We start from the raw sequence: 21,497 nt of genomic DNA on the forward strand, positions 1-21,497 counted from the left end.
TATATATATGTTAACAAAAAGAAAGAAAAGCTGCTGGTTAAGATAACAAAGCACCTCTCTCAAGCCATTTTGGACGATGGTGGCTGGACCATCTGGATACGTTATGACAAGCGTTTCCCTGAAATGTACATCTAAAGAAGAAATGTTTATCTAATGGCTTCCGTAACAATAGACCTCATCTCCAACAGCCTGTAATTTATGCTTAAGAATCACAAGGGTGGACCTAAACAAAGTCCTGTATCTGAGGCCACTATGTCGTTGCCAAACAATATTCGGTTGTTGCATGTCGTAGTCCTATGCAGTGTTGATCTTCTCCAACCACTAGACACTTTCGACGGCCATTGAAGAACAATCTGCATCTGAATTTGTCTTCACTCGTGTTTCTCAAGTGACAATAGAGCAAGCTGCATCGTGCTATCGACTGACGTTGATAAATAATAAGGACAATAACAAAGAACTGTTTTTATATTTATAAAACGTTATGTATGCCAGCCGTACTGTTCTTAAATTGAGAAAAACAAAAAAGTTTATTAATCAGCTGCTGCAATCTGCTGGTGGATTGCAGTTAAGCGGTATTTGAAATTGGTATACGTTGATGGACATGTATTACGACGTTCAGCCAACGCCACCAGTATAGCTATATAGAACTAGTTCTGCATAAAGTGAACATTAATGGCTTTAGTTTTAGCAGGTTCTACGCGGGCACGCTATCTACTGTGTATACGGAGGTAAGTATTTTTCTTTTGCCACCCGTGTTTCCGCTGGGTTGGCAAGTAATAAAGATCACTGATACGTAATTACACGTTCATACATTAACAGATACGTGTTTGAAATGATGAATCAATTCGTTCTTTCGATAAACTTCTCAGACCAGCACCCGTACTGCTTATATTTATTACACATAGATACCTTCCATATAAGCAGTTCACGACCTGATTCATCCAATTTCGGTTAATTAAGCATAACAACTCATCTATTATATGAATGTATATTGAATACTTTTTCAATAGATATAGGCTCTACCAATACATTCTCAGATCATATAGAACGGCAATTAAATACATTTCAGGTAATTTCTTAATATGGAAATGTTTAGATAATGACTCACAAGCATACATAGTTGCCTAGGCTCCCCTTATGCTGAACTGTGTGCGATACGCGGCTCGATCAATTCCCGAAACACCATAGGCGACAACGTTTACTGCACGCCGCTTAACCGAAGGGATCATAAAAATATACGCAAAATTTCAATTCCCACAGCCCCTGTCTTTTATTTCACGGTTCTCTATGTTAAAATAATGAGAAAAATTAATGTCATACGCATACCTTATATCAAGCGGCTTTCTCGTAATTGACAACCTTATTTGCTTCTCCTTCAGACCATGCGGCCCAACGTGATGCTTAGATCTTCGGCCCGATCCAACAGTAAAATCTAGCTTCTTGGCGCTCATTCAGCGTCTATGAGTGTACTATAATGGTTTCGCACTCACTACAACGGGCGTAGAGGACAGACGTTTAGGGTAATTAATGACATTATAATTAGGCCATAAATGTGGCAGTACAGGAACTGGGTGGAATGTGCCAAAACCAAAGAAGGATTGGATAAATCTATAGAAAGGAAAGGACGAAACTGGGTAACCCGAATCATCTGTGTGCGAGTGTAGGTAGCGCGAAATAATTACGTTCTATAAGCTAAATTCCCGAATCGAAATGATTAGCGAGAACGTTTCGATAAGGCATGATGCAGGAAGAGAGAATGCGATGCTAGATAGAGTGCTTTGACGACTGCGTGTGGGCTCGGTATACACTGTTGTAAAATAAGCATCTATACGCAAGGAGTGTGGAAGACGCGGGTTGTTGGAAAGACGATTCGTCAGTTGAACCCGTAGAGCGTCTTGTTCCTGTTGTGTATTACAAGGACCCTGCTTTGACCATACACGCTAGTTGTCATAAGCCCAAATTCACCACACACATTCATAGACCAGTATTACTTGAAACGAACTATGAGAACAACGGTTTCCGTTGATTATTTATTTGAAAAATCGCGATGAATAAAACGATTATGAAAATAAAATGAATCCTGTTTCCCCATCCAGTCGAATAGCTGGATGTAGCAATATGTATGCTGTGCGGAATTCACTGCCAAAATAGCCTTAGCTTCATAGATTTATTCAGTACTACAACTGCAGCGCTTGATAGTAAACTTTAGGGCTCGTTAAGCGAGCGTCGAGGAAAATAATCGTTGTAAAAATCTCTCATGAAGCGCACTTTACCTTAACTTGTACGAATGGATTTTCCCGAATTAGTCGGACGTCGGTTTGTTTCCAGTTCTCAGTATTTGATCGGACGTACGCAGACGATTTTGGTAGCATTCAGCGCTCTTCGGTTACATGAAGCGCTGTAAGTATAAGTCAATTGCCACTCTTAAGTTCGAATGAGAAGTAGGGATGAAAAGTAATTGTACATGTACAACAGCACAGCCAAATCAGCTCAGCGTCTTAAACGTCAAATTATCGCTGATATCTTTGTAAGGTCCCAATCTGGCGATAATGCACCAACATACCTCTCATACCAGGTGTCATTTATTTACTTTGCTGCCATCCATGCTACTTAAACCTTTACATGATAAAAAAAAAAAGTGTTCCAGTGATTCTTCTCGCCCGCTCGTTGCGTACGCACGACGGGATCTAAGAACGGTCTCAGATTCTAGGGAATGCTCACTCCACGTGTGTGCTTCCACATATCGTGCATCGAATCTTAGCATGTCGATGACACGAACCTTGACGGCAGCATTGCACATGGCTTTAATGGGGTATGATTCAAAGAAATACTTTGTTCGACGATATACACTCGATATCATAAGGTCCTATCAATAGTATCAAGGTGAATATATCCCATATAGTTGTGGTAGCATTGCGGCAAAATTACTACTTGCGCATGGTTACGTCATATGTGGGCTTCCGGAGTGCCGGAAGGATGCTTAATGAAAGGAAGCTTTTTCAACATAAAGTTTGCTGCGAAAAGGCCCAAGATCGGGTTATAAGAACAAGAAAGGCTAATGGTGTACAAATTTCACACAGATAGGTCGTCGGTGTAATTAAGGAAACAGATTGAATACACCGAGACTTGTGCCAACGGGTCATTTCCGATCAGGTGTGATATTATACAGTGTCAGTATATATATTTGAGTAGACGAATCGATGCTGTCCTATTGAACTTGTTGGTTTTTGCCCGTTCATGCTCCATGCGTGATAATTCAGCGAATTTAAGTTTGGTCAGTACGACGGCCATACGTACTCGTTTCAGAATGTGTTCATGTGTTCAAGCAGTTAGTCCCGTATTAGCTGACTGAGTCACTTTACCAGCTTGCTAGAGGGCTTATGCTTTCCCCGTTAGACACTTTAGCTAACATAACGATTTGTGGGATATACAAAGTAAGTTTTCTGTTGATACGTTTCCCTTTTGAAAGAAGTGGAAATGCTGGAATGATGTCTTTTTCACTAGAACCCACACTCAGACCGCGGAAATCGGCCGAAATATATTCATTCTCTAGATTATGAGCGAGGCAGCGATCATTTTTGTAGATGACTTACAGCCCATTTCCGTATCGATTAGGTATTTATTTATCATAGAGAAATCAAAGACAGGCTGCTTTTTCATGCTTGAGAGAACTGAGGAGCAAAATACATCGAACGAATGTCTTTCTTAGTTCTAAAATCCTCGGTAAGCATCCGCCTGACCGTTAGAACATACGATGCGTGCCTTGAGGTCTTCGTGAACCAAGCATGATAAAAAATGTTGCTACATACATCGAACTTTCTCTCTAACAACTTAATAAAAGCAGCATGATCGTCAAAAATGCACGTTTCGAGAACGTCGATTAACCTTCAGATCCACATTGTTATTCCTCTGTCAGTTTGGATTTGTCGCCATTCCGTGCTGGAACCTGCTTCCACTCCTTCTGCAATTGTATGCTAATTTACAACACTGCAAACAATTGAGTAGAAATAATCTAAAGAGTTGATTATCTTAGTAAAGATTGGTCTGGCACGAACAGTTAGGTAATAGCTGGTTTTCGCTCAAATTGCAAAAATAAGGAGCTGCCTTCTGCCGTTGTGAGTTTGCAGTTCCGTTACACAACTCGTAATCCCCTAGTGCCAGCAGTAACAGGTGTCAGCTATGATAAACGGCACCATTCGAGCAGGCCTTAAATCCCTAGGATCACCCTGTATTTCTGTGGTATTTTATTTTAGGAAAGTAGCTTTCTCGATTATACAGTAGTTTTCTTGCTTACATAAAATACACCGATTGATAACACTGTTTTTGCTTTGATTCCTACGAAGTTCGATAGCTGTGATGGCATTAACAACATCTACTGTCAATTTTAAATCGCTTATGTATGCATTTGCACAGTAAGTGAAATAGGCATATGGTACCCGTAAAATAGGTCCCAAGGGAACACCTATCAGACAGTAACATGATGGGCGTGGACGTTTTTTCTGTGTTCTAGTAATCTCAATTAGCAGGATACTAGATCCACAGATTATACGAGCTTGATAAATTTGGCCAAGTAACGCCCAATTTCTACATACTAGTTTATCTAAACGTCCTGTCGCCGACTTGGGCAACGAGCGGTCATCATTGTTGCAATTTTTATTGTCACGGCTCCGTACGTGTTGACCACGTCGCCTAGTTCTCTATTGAGGGTCGTCGGACGAGGGACAAGAAACCTGTACCTCGTGTGCATATTTCGTTAGACGTATTAGAAAACGGTACAGGGAATGCCACATTAAATAAGAGCCTTTCGTTGTAAAGATAATAGCATGTACAACGTATATCTAATCTTTAGCTATCTATATATTTAACAATAGACTAATGCAATTCTTTAATCAGGCCAGTAACCTATGCAGTGTTCTTGAGGTTGGTAGTTAACTAAGGTGTATAGAACAATTACTAAATATTATATATGCAAATGGTGTGTACATCACTTAAATTTCAAATAACTAACGAACCGGAATTACCGGATACTGTGGAAGAAGCTGAACTTCTTAAATGAACCAGCCAATGCCTTATCTGACAAATACCGGCATAATTGCATAGCAACCCTGATCATTTCACATTACTTCTCTCCGCAGGGCTATCAATTTCAAGCCCTGATACTTAATATATAATCGCGCTCTATTTAAATAATTTTAACTTAGAATTCTCATATACTACTTAAGTTCGTTACAACGGTTGTATTCGATTTAGTACTCTCAGATGCGCCACGTAACAAGCACAAACAGAAATGTACTATATAGAAACAATCAGAGTGAGCACCTATATACTGTAGTGGGGGGGCATAATATCATTCACGTGAATTGATGCCACTGCCATTCTGGCGTAACATGCTTTCCTTGAAAGTTTCCATAAAAGTCGTTCGGCATGAGAGCACTTACGCGGTATCTGATGGCTCTATTCTTGTAATGTTATCGATTCCAAATCAAGATTGTAGGATATAACGCTGGCCTATTTGCCTGATTGTCGCTCTGACTGCTTTTGCCGTCACGCACAATGGTCCTACTCTCGACTTATGACTTTTAGCTCATCGTAATTGATGTAGCCGGTAGCAGTAGTCTTCTCGTCTTTTTTGTCTCGTTAATGTAGCAGGGGGTGTTCCTTTCCTTAAAGCCTCTATGCTTTTCGACAAGATAAGGAAAGGATCGTCAGTTCTACCGTGGCCTTGTACATTTCTAGACTAGTGCCTTCGTTCGTCATTCTGCTGCTTTTGTCTCGCGCTTTCTCGTTTCGTCAGTCTCAGCCTCCACTCAGGCGGAATCCGTTGAATTTTGTATCTTCCTGCTGTTGTAGCGAGGGACGACATTAAATTTTTAAACGTCAACTTCAATAAAGCTTGACATTTTTTGAGGGCCGGAACGGGCAAGGAATCCTTCAGCGATACAAGCACAAGACAGGAAGGAATACAAGTCGCAAAGACGCCCATGCTCTTGCTACAACCAATACACATGTGCCTTGCTCACGCATCCCTGAAAGATTTCGGTATTGCCTTTTTCTTAAGTGCACCACTTCTTCGGACAAGCAGATTGATAAATTGTCCTGTAAAGGCAGTGTACGAAATTAGTAGTAGTTTGTCGAGTGCCAATCAACGGTTCAGTTTAAGCTTAAATCTTCATTTTGCAGTAGACACTCTACCCAACGGATATATCATGAAATCTTTTTTTCTATTGCAGTACCTCAGTTTGGCAATTCGAAATTGTCAAAGCTGTGTAGCAATATACAGCAAATTAAAGTTTTCTCTAATATAGGTATACTAAGATCATTTCTAGTTCTAAAAATCGGGAGTACCAATAACGATTCTCTACAGAAGGATTAATAGGTGCATATTCCTGCATCGAATAGACATACAGTAGCCGGATGTATATACATAAATAGCGAATTTCCTGTAATATTATGTTATGCACACCGTGCAGCGTATAAAATCAATACGGTGTATTTAGAAAATGCAATTAACAACTGTTTAACCATCTCATCGAAGGTATCCCACAACCACGCTTTACAATCAAAGAATATAATTAAGTAAGTTGATAGTAATTTTCCGAAATGGACAACTAGTCTAATTGAAACTTACGCTCTGTAGGTAAGAGAAAGTTACCGCCGGAAAAATCATCCAATTACTTCCATCTCAAACGCAGGGTAAAAGCAGTTGTAGCAAGTTAAAAAATCAGTTTACGAGGCAATTACAGACAAAAGTCTCTTTTTATTAATATATATATATATATATATGACAAATTGGTAATGGGCTGCTTCGGTAACAAAGGTAACTTATGTACTTCCTGCTACATTGAAAAATCTAAAATCACAACCCCTAACTGTGAAGAGACTCTCTTCATAAATCTCACAAATATATCATTTTACCTCTTGTATCACGATTCGATTGTTGACCTTATTCTCCTGGCTATAACGTTTTGCAGCGCAGTAGCACTAGCATTTATGCCGATGCCGGTGTCGACAATAACAGCAGCACCGTATGCAATGGTCCTTTCCTCTTCTTTTGCTAAACTCCTTTGACTATAGACCTGCCTGATAATATACTGTCGGCTGCCCTGGTAATAATTTATCAATCACGCGTATTCTACTGCTATAGCGATTCCCAATACTGTTTCATTCGATCGTTACCCTTCTCCCCCTTGCTCATCAAACACACGTATGAAATTAACGCTAGGCCAAGCCAGACAACTTTCATATCGACATGATGTAATTCTTTCTCGCTTGCATCTGGCGGATTAACTTTGGGAACGAGAACAGGGAGGAAAAGCAACTAGAAATAGTACAGGCAGGCCAACCAGGCCAGATACAAAGTTGTCGAGTTGCACTCTGAACGTTAACTTTGCTTAACAACGTTAACACTCACATGCACACACACAGACACACAGATGAAGAATCACAGACATGAATTAGGCCTTGTAGAAAGACACGTACACACAGATGACTCCCTTTTTTTTGTACAACTACGTACATAGGTACCGTGAGAATAGAAACCCGCAGTACTACAAGGCCTTAAAATGATGCAGCGTTGGCCTTTACAATGTGCACACGCACAACAATGTGGCCAAACCCACGTTTGTATAAAAATCCACCGTTTATTTTAGTTTTCGGTAGGCTGAAGCCAGTAACAGATGTCCCTCAATAGGCTGAGTTAGACAGAAGAAAGTTAGCAACAAATTTACCTGACGCAGTATCTGGAATTATTAAGAGTCGTCACTTGCAGAGGATAGCGTTAGCTATTTCGTGTGCAGTTTCTTTATTTCTTTCCTGTTTAGTGTGAGGACTACTTCGTCTTTTCATATCAGAAAGGGAACTCATAGTGGATCTGGATTTTCTCATATAAAATACGCACTTTCGGTATTAATAGCCATTAGGAAGAGATTTTTAAGTCATATTTTACGCTTATGAAGTTTGTCCTGCCGTAGGAAATACATAATCTTTTAGGATTGAATCAATCAATGTCTTCCCTCAACTTACCCAACACTCGTGCGAGCAGATGGATCGTGGAGTTAAAAACTGAGAAATCTATCAGTGTAATATGTAGCCTATTTCGGACTTGTTTGTTTTGAGCTTCCACTGCCAACAGAGAAACAAGTTCTACTCGCTTGTAACGTAAGGTCTTACTCCTTAAGCATTTGCCAGCGCACATTGGGTAAAGCAATATCTATAACGTATGGAAGTTGCTTACTTCCACATGATATCTTTCCGGCTTTCCACTTAAAAACGTCGAAATTACATGTCTTCTAAGATTGCGATAACATTATGGTAAAGCACCCATTACTAGCGTGATTACGTTCACTTCGTTAACATATAAAGGTCGTCTGTGCGGAGAATCTATAAATCAGTTATAAAAGATTATGGTCAAGAATCTACATGTGTAAACACTCATTTAGCTATCAACTAATGTTATGAGTAAACATGTCCGATAACATGTATCTGTTATTATTAAAGCGGTAGAATTTCGAAATATTTTGTTCATAGAAGATTATATCGAAGTTTCTTTACTGTTATAGTTCACCTAGCGGTTGTTTTCGCTTGGTCAGCTTAGAATATGACAAAATGCTTTTTTTCGAGCTATTAAACCACTGTACTTCTTGGCTTGAATAATATTTTAATTGTTGCCTTTAAAAGGGTTAGCTCAGGGCGGTAAGGCCTAACTAAATAGGACTAGTCCTACGAAAAAAAGCAGAGCATGTCACGCTTGCTTAGAGGGAAACAGACAAACAGCAAACATTGAACTATGGACGATCGGGCGAAAGAGAACACAGAAGTTGTTAGAGACTGGTAAGTCTAGGACGTGATACGCGATATGCAACGCTCACTATTTTTCCTAAGTTTTGATAGATTGGTGATAGCCAAACTGACTCATAAGGTTTAAGGACTTGTGTCATTGCTACTGTCGTACCGTAACCAAATTATAGACCATAGCTGGCTGTCACGGTCGGTGCTACCCTACGATAGCATTATATCAGCCATGAAAAGCCAAGCAAGCTTATCATTTCAGCATTCGTGTATTTTGAATGTATGTTTCTAACTCAAAATGGCATTTGCTTGGTAATTCGTCGCCCTTCCTATGCTATAGAGCTACTCTTATCTATTCACGAATTTAACTGTTCTCTCGGGCATATGCTTGCTGGCTTTCTTTTTCTTGTTGGTCGTCGTATTGCAAGACGACTGCGCCAAAAAAAAAAGAAGGGACCACAAACATCTGTTCATGGTAGGTGGTAAGACACAGAAGTGCCGGTAGTGGTGAACCATAGGGGCAAATTTGGACAGTTGCGAGAAGGAATGGTAGTCTATGGAGCCGACGTAACGCCAAAGCGCGACTTGGCTTGTTTAAGCGTGAGTTATGGTGACGACGTGACTTCGCGCAAGTTGCTGTCATAACCGTCGGGTCCGTGGGCGCCAACGGAGGCTGTAGTCGACATCAACCTCAGATCCCGAAATTGCTGCTATGTGTCTGTGTTCCTATATGTGTTCTGTCGTACGGATGTGGAACACGCCACAATTTTCAGAACTGGCGCTGATATGCCACAAAACCCCGGTCGGATTTGTACCCGTCCTTTAAACCTTGAAGCATTGAACAAGTAAAAGGCTAAATGTCCGTAACTACGAGACATTAACGACACAGCTGATATTTGCTGCTCGGAGACGAAAACCGTTTCGACTGGGCATTTCAGTTAAGTCACGTGCCGTCATCATGCGTGATGTCGGGTATCATCCGAGACGACTTCCCGCACTTCATGTCACTTTAATCCATCGTCTAATCGTTTTGTGGCCGCCCAGGTGGAAGAGATGATGGCTAGTTTCTATCTGTGTGGTCTGAAAGCAAACATTTAATTATTTAAAAAAAATGCATTGTGCCAAGAGAACATCTCAGTCCCTTTGCTTCATCCTGCCAGCTGAATGGGTATCAGAGCACAATTGAAACCCGTCCCATCGGTGCATATGTCTGCTTGAGTGACTGAGTGGCACTATATACAGACGTACATATCCGGCAACGGAACGTACTAGGTACGTCTTCATAACGATATACAGTTGCCCAATTGAATTGGATCGATATCAGTGATGCAAATTGGTACAATTAGATCAACGGCTCACTAGGTATAGTTAGATATGTTGTAGAGTATGGCTTAATGGCGATAGTTGAGTTTACTCGAAGGGTCTGTAGACTGTTAAATAGAGTGAACAAAAGTGTGATGGCTTTGCTAGACTCCCTATGGTTAGTGTGAAGCAAAGATTTGATTTTTCCTTTTATGTGAAAATTGCGTGAAGGCCCACCAAAATGGAGAATATGAAAGATGTTGAAAGACGGCTGCACTTACAAGATTAATGATAAAACTTTACCCTGGAAAACTCGATTATCTCATAATGAGAAAAGCTCACGCTTTGCATGTTTAATATACATGCATTTTAAGCAGCCTATAATAATGCTAGTGAAATTCTGAGATCATTGAGAAATATCTGACCATATTCTTAATTATTACAAAAGCAAATATTTTTTGAGAGATTGACAAATGACTCTTCAAATAGTAAACTATTCGCCGTAATTAATGAGCCATTATTTCTTTGAACTTCCTATATATTTTTTTACTTCAAACGGATAACTGAGAATGATGCTCTGCTTTGCTTCAAGTTTCCCATTGTTGCCTTCCGAAGCCATTACCAAATTTGAGCGTTCGCGCGCGTGAATCGCCAAAGACGCATTTTATCTTTTTTGCCGACACAATCGCCCCCTCAATGGAATCTCGCAGGCCCCCTCACTTTCTCCTGCTCCGTGTGTATGCATGTGTGTGTGTGAAACTGTCTCCCTCATTCACTCGTCTATCTTCTTGCTTTTTCCATGCTTTTCACTCGTATCAAAATTGGTATCGTTCGGTCTACCCCATCTTTCCATTTTTATCTCTTTATATGGTAGAGTAGAACATCGAGAGCGGGCAAATTTCCCTGTTCTCACCGCCATCGCCGCTAGCGTGATTATCGTCGCCCAACATTCGCCCTCTGATAGCAAGCTCTCTCTTCTTTCCCGAGTTCCCTTTCCTCCTTTTCCCTTTCTTTCCTCTGTTGATTCAAATTGTCGCGCAACTTCGACATTCCCCTCGTCGACGTGTCAAGCCCTGTCTTCAAGTATTTTTTTTTCTTTCGTTGCTCTTTTTTCGGCTTTCACCGGGCAGTCCTGTACTGCCGTTGCTGCAATGAGGGCCACACAACTAGCTCTCTGGCGACACGTGGTAAACCTAGAAGAAGAAGGCGAGTTCGTACGAAAAGACCACGTAGAAAGGAAATGGCGAGAGTAAAGCCAGCAACCGCAAAGAGTGGTTGGGTGAACGGCGATCTCACGGGGGGTGAAGCGCAGCGTTTAAGAAGCCATCGTAGTATCATTAAGTCGGATGTCGGCGTGGGCTCCGTCGTTGTAAACCGCTTTGAATCCACGGACCACTGTCACCACTACTACGAACCTAAGGCCGGACGTAACCCGCCGAATAAGGCGGCTCTAGCTACTATTGGCAGTATCGAGCAAGCGTAAGAGCTCCCTGTCGGAAAAAACTTTTAGACTTGAAAAGGAGACGCTTACCAGGCCGGCCGCAGATACTGCCAATCAGTCGGCTAGATCCAGCGCACTTAGAGTCTACTTGCCTAGTCAAATGAAGCTATCGTATACTGCGCCCGCCGCCAACCAGTCTTCGTGTTTTCTCGAAATTCGTATTCATCGGCGCTCTTCGCTAGACAAATCGGATAGGCTCACAAAAAGGCACACAGTTAAGTTGCAGTACGATTGAAATTAGGGTTCGGCTGGCTTCGGTGACGTTACCTTCAGCTGGCTTCTAGTTGACTGCCGTATATAGAGTGAACGTATATATAGGAACGATATATAAACGATAAAGGGAAGCTCAGCTGGAGTCAGCCAAGTAGAGAATATGGTATTATCTGATATATGGTCCCAATTGTAAAAAAGAATATTGCTTCAACATTGCTTTAGCTTGAGGGTCCGCTTATTCATAATAACATCCTACTCCTGCGTACAATGTGGTACGCTTATGTGTTAGCACATGAGTCCGTATTGTTATTCCGCATAATTTGCTTAAATCGTTAGTGTCGCCATTTTCAGGGACTACTGGATAGCATGTCAACGTATAGAGCTCGTGGTACTGTGACTAGTTATAAGCTAATTATTAATACAGGCTATACTTATGACTGTCTTTATTATATCCAGGTTTTATTTTAATGAAAGCTGTTCATGTGTGGGTTCTTCTACAGCTTATGCCTACACTCCAGAGTAGAAATTTGCAAATTTCTCAGTTTTAAACATACCTTCTAAATTAATTCTTTAAGGGCTTTCTAAGAAAAAAGTTCAGCTTAGCTAAACTATTCTAGGTTCAGTTAAATTTTGATTTTTAAAATATTTTTTCTTGCCTCAAAGTATTACTCATACACTTCATTTATTTTAAATCCGTCCGAACCGAACGATTAACGGTCTGCAACTTGTGTTGTCCGCAACCAAGGTGCTTCTTTCTGTCTGTGTTGTGGCTGCCATTGGCTTTTATATATTAATAGGAAAATAAAAAAGGAAGCAAAATGTTAACTGCATTCTCGTTACTACGTCCCCGCTGATTTCTTCCTTACCTCATTCGACAACGACGTAATCATCTTGTTCCGGGCTCTGCATATGAATGACGTTTTACGGCGCGAGCTTCGCATGAGCTAAACTGCTCATAAGTTTGTCCATGCTTGTTAGGTCCTGATGTGGTTCCTTCCTTTCCGGTCCTTCCTAGTTTGCTCTATATCTTCTGGCCTGTGCGACTCGCTTGCGGCTCCTCATTTTCACCGATCACGCCATACCGCTGTCCTAAATGGTTGCTCTTTCCCCTAAACTCCCACCGCCTGCGTAGGGGAACGGTGGCAGTTGGAACTGGCTCGTGGAATGCGGTGCTACTTTCCATTAATACACAACAAGACACGCTGCGTTGGCCCAGAGTGGCGACGCCTCTGCTTTCGTAGCTATTAGCATTGGTGCTGCTGCGGTATTTGCGGAGGTTAATTCGGCCGTGTGGTAGTGGGTTAGAATCGTTGTCGTTGCCGTTAGCAACAGACGGTGCACTGACGAAACCGATAAACGGAGACCCATAGTCACCAATTGACCGCGACATCTATTCACTGCATTACAATCGTAGCTCGCTTCTATTGACTGATTCTATTCGTCGTTTAGTTTGTCGACTGCTTAATCAGTGTCCATGCTGATGACTAGGGCCGATTTGGCCTGTGAGAAGTATAAGCTGCACTGAGAGCGACCTGTTGAAAGTGAGTCGATTTTCTTTGTCCAGTTGCGTCTAAGATGACACCGTTGCTGTATATGTGTAACCACCGTCTCAGCCATAACAAACACCGGCGATGCAACAGTAACGTCACTTGTGTACCCTATATTTCTGCGTCTTTCCACGTCATAAGCCCCCATAACTACCCTTCTAGAGCTGAGGTCATGGCACTATTTCCCCAGAGCTAGCTGCAATATCTGTCGTACGCGGCGCAGACATTTTACACTCACAGAGCCTATTCGAAACAGTTTTTCTTCCCCAATTTCGTTTCTTATTCTCCTCGTTATAACTCTGTATACACACAAACAACAACAACAACGACAAAAAGATTATTACAGATATAGGGGGTTTTGCGCTAGAAACTTATTTGTGTGAAGAATCATTTTGTGTATTTGTATATGTCACCTTCAATGTAGGACGAGAAAGCCTGAGAGAAATCAGCTAGCTCCGACTTGATTTGATCTTTTTGCTGGAGACTGCAAGGTCGCTTTAATTACTTAGCATTTTTTTGCGTACATATGTAAATAAATGTATACATTCGTGATTTAATGATCTTCAATTGTATAATCTTCGTAATAAAACGCAAATAGATTCTATTTTTGCAGATGTGTATATTTGAAACGTAAGTGCATAACCTTAAAGGATTTTACACAGAATGTTATTATGTTGGGAAGTGTTATTTTTTTTTATCAAATTGGGAAACAAACGGTGAGCGGTATCCTTACTCTAGGATTGATATCTGGATAGATAAACACATGTAAAAAAAAATGAAATCCTAATTAACTTATAAGTAGCCAGGTAACGGTAAAGTGTATGAACCATTTTAAGTAACACTGCAGGCCTAATGTAAGGAAATTTTCTATCAACAAGGTATGTTTGAAAATACATTAACATAAAAAACACAAATACGTATTCAGTATTTTCATGTTTGATTCAATTGTTTGATGCTATGAAGCGACAAACCATGTCTACCAACTCTTTTGGCAATTTTGATCGATTTTGAAGATAATCTTGAATCACTCTAGATAGACAAGGCAGTAAAGTAGTCGCTTATAGCTCATTGCTTGCCCGTGATACAGACTTCTAGACCTGTCAAGCCTCGGATTAATTATAAATAGAAGCAAAAAACAGACCCAGCATAAAATATCGATGAACGCAGGGTACGGGTGCATCGAGTGGAAAGCGACGAAATAAGCTGATCCATTAAGTGAAGCCAAAATAATATTAAACTCAAGAAAATAACAACAACAGCGTCAGTTACAAGTGGATTGAATCGATTATAAGGTTCTATATGGTAGCTATAGTGGTTTACATCTCTGCTCGGAGAGCGCCTTCGCCACATTTTGCGTTTTCCATTGCTTCAGTCGGTTAAAGTTCATTAATAGTCACAGCATTATATATAACATATATTTTCCTAGTGTGAAATAAGACACATGTATATGGTAATGTCCCGCTGGTGTACGTATGGGGTTTCCAATACGTGCGGGGGGGGGGGGGGGATTATCTGTATAAGTGCTGCGCTGTCGATCGATTCATTAGCTTTATATTTAGCCACGTAGATCCACGAGAATCATCTCACTGCATACGATCTTTGACATGAGTTTCAAGAGTCAAGAGTTAACAACCTTGTTTCAAAATTTGTCTTCTCTCTGAAGTGTGCTAAGTCGTATAGACTCGATTGCCATACCACATGGAGGACATCGAGAGAAATAAAAAAGGTGTATTGAGCTACTAAGACGTAAAAAGACTAGATGAAAATCATGTAGTTGTCATGCTGCACCCCTAAGTATGGCCTCTCTGCTTTTCGACTTCCTGTCCTTCGTGTTTTGCAGAGTTCTTGACTGTCCCTAGCCTCGCTTTTGGTTCTAAAACGCCAGGGGACAAGATGCAAACTGGTTTTTTGCTTGTCCCAGGACTACGCCTTTACAGTACGCAGAACTACAATGGCAACAGTAGCAGCAAAAGTGGTCATGGCAGCAGCGCAGGAAATGCTAGTTCGTGACTGTGAGTGGAGGTTTGCCTTTTCGTTTTCGTTGCATCGGTCTCCTTCTCTGTCTTTGCTTTCTTTTTGTCCCAATGCCTCGAATTGGAGAATCGACCAGGTCACCCATCTAGGCCTCGTCCATCCACTTTTCCTGTCAGCCGCCAGTGAAGCAGGCAGACGCGCCTTTTATCCGTCCCAACTACGACAGCACAAGCAGAACGAGACCTGCTATTGCTGCTGCCCTCGAGAATAGGAAAGTTGGGACAAGCTTGCTCTGTTTGGTTCTCCGCCAGCAGCACCACTGTCGACGGTGGAAAGGAGCACTGGGAAGGACTATGACAAAACGCGAAGGCTACTGTCTAACGGTACGGGAATGGACGGGACAGGGAATGGCAACAAGCAGGCAGCTAGCAGCAAAAAGTTCGCGGGTTCGCGACGCGAACTCGATGAAGCGGGGCTGTGCTTCGACGCTATGCGTGACTTAGTGAGAAAATAAACGACTACCGTCACGACACACGGGCAAAGAAACATTTTGGATAATTTACATTGGCTTTTCAATGGAGCTGGCCGCTACCAATGGGTTTCAAAACCGAAGAAAAAATGAGGACGGGTGAGGCGGCGGGGGAAATGGACGAATAGAAAAGGAAGTATAACCACCTTGACCTGTTCGCGCTCTATACATACATTCTGATGGCCACAGGGCAGTGTGGCCGAGCAGGGCAAGAATATTGTAGAAAGGTAGACAATACTGTCATCACTGCCGACGACAAGATCAGCTACATAATATAAAAAGCAGCAACATAACGACATCCACATAGACACACACTTAACGGCAGGAACTGGCGTACCATGTAAAAATGAATGAAAGCTATCACAGATGCAACATAGAAATAATTTGCAATAATTTTTGCCTCTACGCCAATAGCCTGTTATGGCGATTCTATTTTCACCAATGCGGCTTTTCATATACACAACGGCGACGAGCAATAACATCGGCTCATCCTGACGGGCAAACTGCTCCTTTTACATATAAATTACGTAGATAGAGAGCATAGGGATGATGGAAGACTATGCATATCACGCAGTGGATACAAGACGTGCTCAATATGTTCACACTGGATAACTGAAGTCAAGTTCTCGTTCGTTTCTAATTGTCTATTGTTTTTACTCTTGAGAAGATTAATATGATATATTATACTACTAATCTAATCTGGTTGAGCACGTGCCAATTGATGTAGTACTTTACCTTCAAACCTGTAAATAAAACAAATTATTACATATCTTTGTACAAACGTTATTATAATATTACAATGCATAGGGTTGGATCAGTATACTAGTATATACAACATTATTATTTTTATTATTATACGCCTACACGTGCATATGTGCGCTACTAATGCACGTCCTGCCGAGGCAAAAATAGCTTTGACTTTGCCTCACTATTGGAAAACAAAGATAACCTCCAACACGAAAATTCCATGCACGCAGACCAAAGATCTATTGTAGCTATGAAAAACGAACGTCATTTGTTTTCCTATAAAATACAGTTTTACGAAGCTACTAGTCATAATATAGTTCCCCAGACATTGGAAAAGATGTTCCGTTGCTCTCTGCTCCGTAGCCCCGCGGCGGTCCTCGCTGCCGAAATCTAATTTGAGATCTTTTCTCAGCTCTTTCTTTCTCTCCTTTTTCATTGTAGCGATATTACCTTGACTTTGCTTGCCATTCGACTATCCGGTGGATTCTGCCCGTATGCTGAGCTGATGCAGTGGGCTTTTCAGAAGGCAATAACTACAGCACAGACGATGGATGTGCTTGCCGGTTTTTGATGTTGTGGGCACATCGCCTTGTAACGGCTGCTGCAAAGTACACTGTAAGCCTTGTGGCGTGAAACAGGGAGGTACAACGCCACAATTGAAGAACACAACAGACGACACTCGAGAAAATTCGTAACCGAGGCGGTGGCCATCCGCGGCTACCCATATACGCCCGATGTGGTCGAGTCCCTTGACTTTCTTCCTTCTGCTTCATTTCACGGCTTTTTCAGCAGCTCAAGAAACGCTATTTGAGAGTAGTTGCGTACCGAAGACCACCGCTAACAGCGGATTGGAAGCTACGTTTAGGAAGATAAGAGAGGACATTATCATGTCGTTAGCCAATTAAGCACAGGACAGGCAAATGGCCGGCGGGTCTTTCATTTCTATGTGTCAAAATTTTAAAAGAAGCCGGACAAACACCGAAGACTAGAAATTCTTCATCTGAAGATAAGCACGAGACTCCATCTAGGGGTCTTAAACATAAGGGTTGCGGCATGATGAAACCATGTACATTCATATGATATAGAACCATATAAATGTACACATTCTGAAACGCGAAGAGATAATTTTGTATAAGAAATATCGGCGGATAATTGCATGCGGTATCAAGCTAAGATGTTAGCATAGTGTAATATGTAAGCCTATCAGAAGGTAGAGAACCCGTTTAACGCGGTGACCTGCATCTCCGTGACCCAGATCTCTGATACTACGCGGGCTTTTATCAAATATGACTGCTTTCAAGTCAGCCATGTATTTTCTCATTTTTTTTTTCTTCTAGATAACACTGCGATGTAAATGTTTAAGAACGTATACTGCTCCACATGACTACATACCACTGCACTGCTGCGTAGATTTATCAAACGTTTGATTTCGTCCAACCACTGAAAAGTTTATTGTGCCACCTCTTCTACATTCTCGTTTGATTGCCGGTCTACAAATTGAGGTCAAAAGTGTTCCATCTATCTGGCGTAGAGAGTACGATAAATATAACGAATTGTCTGAACGATTAAAAAGACCTTTCAGAGGAACAATATATCGTGCATCCAATTCCATTGTCCCCTAGGTCGCAACCAACGTTGTTCTGGGGGTAGCTGTTGTAACGATCATCCAGGGAAGAGACGACTGTCTTGTATCCTAGAGCTCCACGGCCGCCAATTCAAATGACAATCGTATCCTACTTCCGGCCCAGCCTTTTAATGACGGAAATTGCAACACCATGACCCATTCCCCTTTATGAGGCACCCGGCCATCATTCTTCTCCTCCTCAACCGCCCATACCTAAATCAGCAGATGCATTTATCATGAATCGTGTAAACTCGTGCTTGGTGGGTCAGGTCATACGTCGTTAGTCACAGTAATGGTCGCAGCACCCACATTATGACAATGCTAGTTCTTAAATCTTTTTGTTTTATAAACGCATCTAACAGCAACATCTAGAACAACAAAGCTTACACGTGACATTACACTGTCGCAATTAGACTTTGTCTCTTGTTTACAACAATCGAGATGAATGAACACTCGTGGTGAAAGGATGTGTGCAATGAGTCCAAGCGATAGTGCTACCAAAAATGAGAAGCACGCGACAGCGGGACTTCTATACGGACTTTAGTGAAGTTTTAGGTACATGCAAAACTAAATACGGGCTGAATGAAGCCAGAAAACATTTGTTCAGAGATCGAATATACAATAGTAGATATTCAAACGTATATAATATTTTATTATATATTAATTCTGCATGTTGCCTGGATCGCAATCGTTGTCCCTTATTACCAGTCATAAATTAGTGATCGTTGTAGCGGCCTGCTGCTAAGAAAGCTACCGAATCATTGACGTAAAAATAAGTACGGCCAAACAACAGGCCGAGGATTTCCCATGTAATGGTAAATTTTTTAAACTAACCACCCGTCTTTTCTAAAATGTGAGTCGTCTGAGCCCTCTCATAAACTCGAATCAACCAATTCCTTCCTTTTAAATCCTTGCTAGCTTTTCCTGGCTTACAGTCTTTTTCTCTACCATTAAAAGAGGACTAAGCATTGTTGAGTAAACTAAAAACTTAACAGAATTAACCTTATCCAGAACCCATAAGATCACAGTCGAAACAGGAAGCTTTCTAATTAAAAGCATTGGATTTACTACCAGACGGGCAGGACCTTACCTGAATGTCTCAAGGATCCACATTCAGAGCTAGTATCGTTCTTAGGATTCTGCGTTGCTGTTTACCATTCCATAATAATTGACCGAATATTTAAGTCAATTTTCCTTAAGTCGTTTTAATACTTATGGCGCCGCTCACTTTCGATAAAATATTGAACGTAGTATAATTTACCCTTCTGACACAAGAAAACTGGTTGCCTATAAAACCTCTTTTCAAAACTTTTTTCCTAGTAGTAGCTTAACACTCTAATTAGTTCAACTAATTCAGTGACATGACTACTGCGATAGAAATATCTTGCCTGTAGTGCTCTTGAGGGGTTTACTTGTGTATATACATTAAGTGATGGCTAATTATAATGGATTGTTGCTCTTTTCGTCCCGAGTATGGCAACCGAACGGTTTTCCTCAGTTGCCATACTCGGCAATTGAGGAAATACCCGAGCGATCAGACAGAGTGCGGTATTTTCTCTTGGATGGTGACAGCGCGTTCTCACTGTGTGAGAACTCACTCAGTGAGAGTAGCACTTCGGTTTTGCTCGGCTGCCTTCGTTTGCGCAACCGACCTAAGCAAGCTTAGAAACGTTAGCAATGGTAGTTATGCTAATAAGAACGACAGCAGTGAAGAAAGAAGACCGATCGCTACGTTTGACAAGGGCTCGCTACCGAAGTCGCGTAGGTCCAACAGTTCCTCGCTGCATGGCCACCTTGTCTTAGTCCTCTCAAATTTTCTGGAACTGGCACAACGCTTATTAACTTCCTTCCGTAAAGGACAACCTTCGTTCCACTGAAGGCAGCGTAGGAGGAGAAGACGCGAAGAATAGATCAAAATAAAACAAGGTTGTGAAATGGTGAACGCGGACAAAATGATAAGGGAGGGGGGTAATGACAATACTGTTGAGGGGAAGGGCAATGTAAGCAAAAGAATCACTGGATCTTGGCTGACCCTCGATGTCTTGTCGACGATCATCAGAATTAACCATGAAGTATGTTAAGATAGCCACTCACAGCTTGTGCATTCCACTTAGTTGTATAGGTAGACCTTCTTGGGTTTCAAATAATAGGCTCCAGGTCAAAACGTAGAGGATTAATATATTTTGCATTTTTCAATATTTTTATTGCAGGGTGGCAACCGTATACACAAAGGTCTTACTGTACAATTTTCTCAAAGCTTCTGAGTTCCTTCGCAGCATTCAGACATAATGAATATTGTAATTATCATAGATAAGTATCCTTGTATGTAAATTATTGCTTTGATTCTGTTGCTATAGTGAAAAGTTCATACCGATTCCTTCGCTATCCTTTTTCGGCGCTTATTTACCCTAAAAATTATACCTCAAATAACACATATAGTTATCGATCGGTCTGAGGTAACTCCTTTAACGTACTTTTATCTTCTCAGCTTTTTATCCACGCTCATTGTCGTCGTCATCACATCAGAAGAATACATCATTTTTTCCGGGAATTATTTGCGTTCGCCCTATTCAAGCATCCATTTCTGCGTCTTTTCGCAAGCTACTCTTTGTCCTTCTCGATAAGTCGCAGCCGGCCATTTTCAACTACCCCAGTTACCAGTGGAAGAAATTTCCCATACACCACAATGTATCACTATCCGTCCGTATGGAGAATGCCTAGCGGTTTTCGTGCTGGAATAGCTCAAGGTGGCAGGGTGAATGCCAGCCCTCTTGGCTGAATGTAGGTGTAGCTGGAGCAGCAGCATTCATTGATTTCAATGAACGACGTCCGACAATCCCCATTTTTCCATAGTCCCGTCGCCTGCTGGCTTTCGGCCATCATCAAAAGGACAGTGACGATACTCTCCGCGAATAGCGGAAGAAAGCGAGAGGAAAACCGAGCTTGATGGCTCCGTTCGTCTCCAAGGCTATGAGCAGTTTTGTGACCTTAAGCTGCTGGTAGTGTCAGATTCTACAGCTCCTGCTTCCGTTCTTACCATGTTACTGACGTGATGGTCCGTGCCGAAGGACTCAAAGAAGAACCGAGCCTTTGATATTATCGCTGGTACACCAAGCGGGTCTGTTAGCGTACCGGTTCTGACGCTTCTGCTTGCGACAGCAGCTAAAGACTTACACTTCGGCGTTCTACTGAGGGTCCGACAACTGTTAAGCCAATTAATTATCGGAGAATCAATTAATCCTATACTTGCCTTTTGCCTTGTCGCGTTTACTG

At 41.5% G+C, this 21,497-nt stretch overlaps 1 long non-coding RNA gene across 2 annotated transcripts in view; it reads right to left on the reverse strand.

Moving 5' to 3' along the window:
- Nucleotides 1-677: 677 nt before the first annotated feature.
- The window catches only part of LOC111243157 (uncharacterized), a 75,966-nt gene continuing 55,146 nt past the window's right edge, over nucleotides 678-21,497 (reverse strand). The window contains exons 6-7 of one of the 2 annotated variants that reach the window (XR_015329148.1): nucleotides 12,670-13,649; nucleotides 678-6,096 (exon numbers count right to left, since the gene is read on the reverse strand). This is a non-coding gene — a long non-coding RNA (uncharacterized LOC111243157). Of the gene's footprint in view, nucleotides 6,097-6,771; nucleotides 13,650-21,497 lie in introns of those variants that run through there. The other variant, XR_015329149.1, reaches the window with a different exon arrangement.

This window comes from Varroa destructor, unplaced genomic scaffold, assembly GCF_002443255.2.
Source record: "Varroa destructor unplaced genomic scaffold, Vdes_3.0 BEIS01000001.1, whole genome shotgun sequence".
Lineage (NCBI taxonomy): Eukaryota > Metazoa > Arthropoda > Arachnida > Mesostigmata > Varroidae > Varroa > Varroa destructor.